The sequence below is a fragment of the Aotus nancymaae genome, unplaced genomic scaffold (genome assembly GCF_030222135.1).
Source record: "Aotus nancymaae isolate 86718 unplaced genomic scaffold, 86718_ANA_hifiasm-v0.15.2.pri h1tg000057l, whole genome shotgun sequence".
NCBI classification, from domain to species: domain Eukaryota; kingdom Metazoa; phylum Chordata; class Mammalia; order Primates; family Aotidae; genus Aotus; species Aotus nancymaae.
The window spans coordinates 45,285,448-45,292,321 of NW_026988471.1; positions in this window are offsets into that span (position 1 = coordinate 45,285,448).

Below are 6,874 nucleotides of genomic sequence, written 5' to 3' on the forward strand. Positions count from 1 at the left end.
GCCTTACCATGGTCCAGCTCACTACACCTCCCATGCAGCTGGTCAACTGACTCCCTTCCCATGGTCCAGCTCACCACCCCTCCCATGCAGCTGGGCAGCTGACTCCCTTCCCATGGTCCAGCTCACCACCCCTCCCATGCAGCTGGGCAACTGACTCCCTTCACATAAGTCCAGCTCACCATCCCTCCCATGCATCTGGGCAACTGACTCCCTTCCCATGGTCCAGCTCACCACCCATCCCATGCATCTGGGCAACTGACTCCCTTCCCATGGTCCAGCTCACCACCCCTCCCATGCAGCTGGACAACTGACTCCCTTCCCCTAGATCCGGCTCACCTCTGCGGACTCTGGTCAACCCAGGGGCCTCTCATCCACCTGTGGGAATACCCAGCACCTATGGCACAAGTTACCCCCGGGCCTTGCCTGCCCTACCTTAACCCCCAAATCTGGCAACTGAGTCCCACCCATTACCCCAGTTCAAGACCCATATGCCTACTCTTGGCCCTTCACCTTATTTCCTCAGCCATGAACATGACTCCCTGCCAGACTCTGACCCCTCCTGCCTCAGTCCACTTCACGTGCCCCAGCTCGTGACCCTATATCCCTTCAAGGGTCTGAAGGTCCTAACCCAAGCCCCAGGACAAACCCAACTCCTTACTGCTGCAGGTTTGCCGATGCCTCCTGGCTGCTGGAAGGAGCCTCAGACTATGCTGCACCTGCCTGCTGGGCTGGCTGCTTACTGCCTCCTGGTAGGTGTCCCAAACCTGGAATGCCCCATACTTCAGGCTCCTTCCATGGTCTGTCTCATTTCCATGGTTCTGTCTGGGTCCAGCTCCCAGGTGTTCCTGTGACATCCTCCTCCCACCTTCATCTCCCCTGTGGAACACAGATCTCCACAAAGCCAGTGCAACCGACTTGGGTTGCCACCGGGAATTCTCTGAAGCTGAAACCCCTCCCAAGGATCTTGTTGGTTCAGCTTTTCTGGAGTGAACCTCCAATAATTCTGCAAAGGGCCAGGACCAGGAATCCCTGGACAGCTAAGCTGAAAACCTCCCACCAAGGTTAAGCAAGGACCACAAGAGGGCAGTATTGGTCAACACTTGCATCACAGAGCTGCACGTGGTTACCCACTTATTGTTACTGAGGGGTGTGGGTGTCGGATAGAGCTTGTGCAAACAGAGGAGAGTTCTTCAGGGGAATAAGCTTATTTTGTGTTAATTTATGCAAAATGAAAAAAGGATGTCAGATGAAACGTTCAAGGAGGCTTTATTGAGGGAGACTCCAATGATGTCATAAGGGAGACCCTCCACTATCTTTCAGCTGAGCCAATCTGTGCACCTGGAATCAAGAAAGCAAATTCTAAAGGGACGCTTGAGAGCAGCACCAGCAGCAGCTGCATGACTATGCTCCAAGCCCAAATATTGTAAGGTGGAAAGAGTAACAGCCCCATAGGAACCAGAGCAGGCAAAATTGCCCTCGTTTTTAGATGCAGAAGCTGCACCCCCAGAGGATTTCAATGACTTGCCAAAGTCTTTGCTTGGCTAATGGCAGAGCTGGGACAAGAACCCCAGGACTCCTGTCCCCGATGCAGAACATCTTCCACTACACTCCACCGGGTCTCCTCTGAGCCCAAATGAATCAAGCAGTAAGCTGTTACCGAGAGCAATAGGGTCCAGGCTGGATGGTTTCCAGCACCCCTTCCAACTCTGAATAACAAAAGCTCCGAATTCCAGCCTAACACTGACTCTTCCTTGGAACATTCCCTTCTTCTCTAGCTCCAAGCTGCTTAAGAGTCCAAGAACACCTTTATTCAGGTTTCTCTGAGGTCACCATAAGTGGGCTTTGATTTACTAAACCCGGTACATGAATGACTATTGGGTTCCCATAAATTATAAACTGAGGAAAAGCCATTTGTTCAATTATGCATAAAGTTCCTTTAAACAGCAAATTTCCCACACCTGTCACCATGCTACCCAAGGATTTAAAATAGAATTGAACTTATAAGACTTTGATTTATATCCAGCTTTGTGGGAATTAATCTACTGCTGATCCACCCACATCAAGGTAGAGAAATAAAAGGAAAGTGGTTAGGAAGTGAGGCCTCTGGTTCTGCTGGGGATATGTGAACACAAAAAGGAGAAGGTGGTTGGACGCAGTGGCTCATGCCTGTAATCCCAGCACTTTAGGAGGCTGAGGTGGGTGGATCCCAAGGTCAGGAGTTCAAGACTAGCCTGGCAATTATGGTAAAACCCCATCTCTACAGAAATTAGCCAGGCATGGTGTAGTTTCAGGTACTCGGGAAACTGAGGCAGAAGACTCGCTTGAACTGAACAGGTAGAGGTTGCAGTGAGCCGAGATCATGGCACTGCACTCTAGCCTAGGTGACAGAGCAAGACTCCGTCTCAAACAACAACAAAAAAAACAAAAAACAAAAAAAGGAGAAGTTATAAGAAGTTATAACTCTTTGACCTTCTGGTCTGCCACCCTTTTTCATACTTGCCAGCCAGAAGGGAGCCAGCTCCGCCTGGCCAGAGCCATTGGCTAAACTCTTTATTGGCACCTACAGTGAGCAAGGTAGCATGCTCCATCCTCAGCCAGCCTCTAATCTAGTGGAGAGATGACAAGGCCAGACCATTTTATTACCAGGCAGCCAGAGAGACATGAAGCACAGTTTTATAGGTAGTAGTAGCTGGAGACTGGGAGTACGTTCACAGGTGGAAATAAGAGGGTTTTGCAGACCAAGGAAACTGCCAGCAAAGACAGGAAGGCAGGCAAGCATAGGGTGGATTTCGAGAACATTAAGATGCATTCCCTCTCTCCAACTTGATTAGAAATTCCAGAAAAGAAGGAACTGCATATGATGATCCTCGCAGTGCCTAGCACAGGATTATGAATGTGGAAGGGACTTGCAAAGTACTGTTTTTGGGTGAACTTCTCAAGTTAAGACATTTCCCCAGGGCAATGAGGCAGGTGTGTTGAAAGGGAACTGACTTGTGAGTAAGTACCCACTACACCAGTTTCCCATGTGTTGCCTCTCTGCTGCACATCCTCCCTTAATTTCCCTGCTTGTGATAACTGAAGCTGAACCTGTTAACATCGCCCTTGTTAGCTGGCACGATGTTAAGCTTTGTCAGTAGAGAGCGCTGGAGAGGCGTCACTGGAGGAAGGGACTTCTCTTCCTGGTTCTGGAGTGCCTTCGTTTTTTCTTACTCTGACAAAGCTCTATTACTTGGCCTACATGTAGAATACCTAGTGACTGTCACCCCCACAAAAGTTCAGGAGCACCTTGGGGCAGCTCCCCAGAAAGTTTCCCAGCTAAGGTTCTCTTCAGTAACCTCCTGGCAGGTTCAATGGCAGGAAGCTTCCCAATGAGTTTGGTTCACACCCAGCAGTTGTCAGGGTTGACCTGTTTGACCTTGACCTCAGCAAACTTTTATGCCATTCAGTGCCTCATCCCCACCCTTTCCAAAGAGGGGCACCTCTTCTAAGCTTATTCTAGATCTGTTAGAGTTCTCTTTTACTCTCTAAGTAGTAGCCAATCTGTTCCTAGTTAATAATTCTTTATATTCTATCTTCCCTGTTGGAATTATTATGTGGTTTCCGTCTCCTGACTAGGCCCTGACCAGGCCCTGACCAATACAATACCCATACGCGTACATTCACCCACATCCCTGCATACTCCCTGCTCCCTCCTCAGTCTGATTTCTCCAGTGAATCCTTGGAGCATCTTGAGTCAGCTCTTTCTCCTGGATAGTACCTATATCAGCCAGGGTTCAGCCAGGAAAACAGAAACCACACTAAGTATTTCAAGCAGGAAGAGACTGAATATGGGACTTTAGTATGGAAATCCTGGCTTCACCTCTTCCTAGCTGTGCAACTGTGGGCAGGTAACTTAGCCTCTCTGCAACTCAGCTTCCACTTCTATAAAGATAGAAGTAATAATAGTACCTAACTAATAGTTTGCTCTGAAAATTAAGTAAAATGATCCATGAAAAATTCTCAGTGCCTGGTACCCTGGCCTAAGTGCCTAATAAATGTAAGCTATTATTACTGTTACTATTATAATCTTCTAAACACTTCAAGATATCTGAGGAAAGTATTCAAAGCCACAACAGAGTCTGAGGCTGAGGCAGTCAGAAAAGAAAGAGGACATCTTTGCAGTAAGATGTCCATCCCTGGTTGAAATAAGACTACCCCGGATTGGAGGTAGGGGGAAGTGGCAGGGATATGACCAAGTGGCTCAAAGAAACCTGCCTGTCCTAACTTGAACAAGTTATACATACTGAACTTCCTTCACCTATGCTGAGCAAAGTTCTCTCCTCCAGACATCTTTTTACTTTTTTAGTTGAAAAGCACTTTGGGAGGCTGAAGTGAGAGGATCACTTGTATCCAGGAGTTTGAGACCAGCCTGGGCAACATAGCCAGACCTCATCTCTGGGATCAAAAAATCAAAAATCAAAAATTAGCCATCATAGTGGCATGTGCCTGTAGTCCCAGCTACTTGGGAGACTGAGATTGAAGACTTGCTTGAACTGGGAGAGGTCAAGGCTGCAGTGAGCCATAATCTCACCACTGCACTCCAGCCTAGCTGACAGAGTGAGAATGTCTTTTTAAAAATTATATATATATATATATATATACACACACACACACACACACACACACATATAATGCATATATATCATATATGTATATATAATCCATATATATTTTATATATATCTATATATAATGCACATGGTTAAAAAGAAGTCAAAGAGTTCAAAATAGCATTACAGTTAAGAATTAGTCTCCTTCCCACCCCAAACCCCTCAGCTTCCTGGCCACAGACAGCCACATGAACCAGTTTCTTATGTCTTTTCAGACATATTCTAGGCATTTAAGAGTCCACTATATTTTCATGTTTTAATACAGATGGGAGCACTGTTCTTGCTTTCCTAGTAAATAATAGTCTAGCATTCTCATTTCCCTGTCTCTAGATATCAGTCCTTTAGGGGATTTCCCAGAAGTTGGGGCAACTGCATGAGCCTTGGGTTGGTTTGGCACTGGTGACAGTGTGAAAAGAGCCTCCGCCCCCTCCACAGAGCTCAGAGAAATAAGTTTATAATAAAGCCATTTGCAGGGGTAAGGGAGATGGGACCACATGGGAGCCCAGCAACAGGATGCCCTAGAATGAAAAGCTCTGCCCTAGTGAGATAAGCCAGGTCATTCTGATTCCTGCCCTTGGAAAGGTCTACTAGGAAATCGTGAGTGACTCAGGTAGGACAAACACAACACAGAAGGCATACAGAGAAGTTGTACATTTGGGGCAATGACAAACCATTAGAAGCTGAAGTTATGAGTAAGCTGAAATTGGGAGGAAGCAGGAACCTTGCATACAGTGAAGCGTGAGGTTGGGGGTTGGCAGGGCGGGGGTGAGGAAGGCTGTTGGTGAGAAGTGAGGGGACACAGAGAAGCAGAAACACCAGAAGGCGCCGAGTTATACCAATGGCAAGGCGCATGTGAAGATGCACCAACTCTGGCTGCTGGTCCCCAGAATTGCCCTGAATCCAGCACAGTCCCTGTGAGGCTAGCTCAGCCCTTGTCCCTGTTGCTGGGCTCCCACGTGATCCTGTCTCCTTTACCCTAGCATATGGCTTTACTATAAACTTCCTTTCTCTGAGCTCAACAGAGGAAGCAGAAGCTCTTTTCACACTGTCACCAGTGCCACACCAACCCAAGGCTCATAAGACCTGTCTCCTCAACTTCTGCGAAGTTCCCTAAAGGACAGATGTCTAGAGACAGGGAAATGAGAATGCTAGACTGTGTGTTGCTTTGGAATACATTGCTTTGCTTAATGAATTAGTGCACTTTGATGGAGGTCTGCCTCCTAGGGGAAGGGCAGAAAGCAGAAACAGAAAGGCTACAGATGATGAGGATCAATTGACGCTTTGTTCATGCTGATCCTTTCCTCTTACTCAGATCCCACCCACCCCTCATGTTCTCTGTTCCACCAAACCTTCTCCAGCTACTCCAACCACATCAGCACTGAACCTTTGGTTTTTCCTTCTTTTTTTTTTTTTTTTTTTTGGTTTTGTTTTTTGAGTCAGTCCGACTCTGTCACCCAGATTGAAGTGCAGTGGCGCGATCACAGGTCACTTCAGTGGGCTCAAGCGATACTCCCACCTCTGCCTTTCAAGTTGGTAGAATGCCAGGTACATGCTACCATGCCCAGCTAATTTTTTAGGGGGAGTTAGAGGTAGATTCCCACTATGTTGCCCAGGCTGATCTTGAACTCCTGGGCTGAAGCAATCCTCTAGACAGCCTCACAAAGTACTACAGGCATGAGACCCTGAGCCCTGACCTCTTAACTCCTATGGTACATTGCCTGATTGACCCCAGTTCTTCATCCCCTTTATCCAGACCTTATATCTTTCTTTGTGATTCCTCCCACTAACTGGGCAGAGTACATTTCACCATCTTTTGACTTTGGGTTTGGCCATACAACTGGCTTTCTCCAATAACATAAGACGGAAGTGATGGTGTGCCAGCTCCAAGGCCTCTTGTACTTCTTCCATCCCTGAGCAAAGGGTGTGCCCAGGCTAGCCCACTATTCCCAAGAGAAGATAAGTGGCACATGAAACAAAGCTGCCTTGGCCAAGCTCCCCCAGTTGAATCCAGCTTAAATCAATCCATCCTTAAATGTCTGAGCTAAGGAAATGTTTATTGTTGTATGCCACTGAGCATTTAGGGTTGTTTGATCTATAGCTGACAACCACCCATAGTACTTACTGTGCATTTCCATACTTGGTGATTTAACAGCAGTGGACTATTTGTTCATACGTCAAATAATTGTTTCTTTGGGCAGATCTCTCCTGGTTAAGATTGCCAGGTTT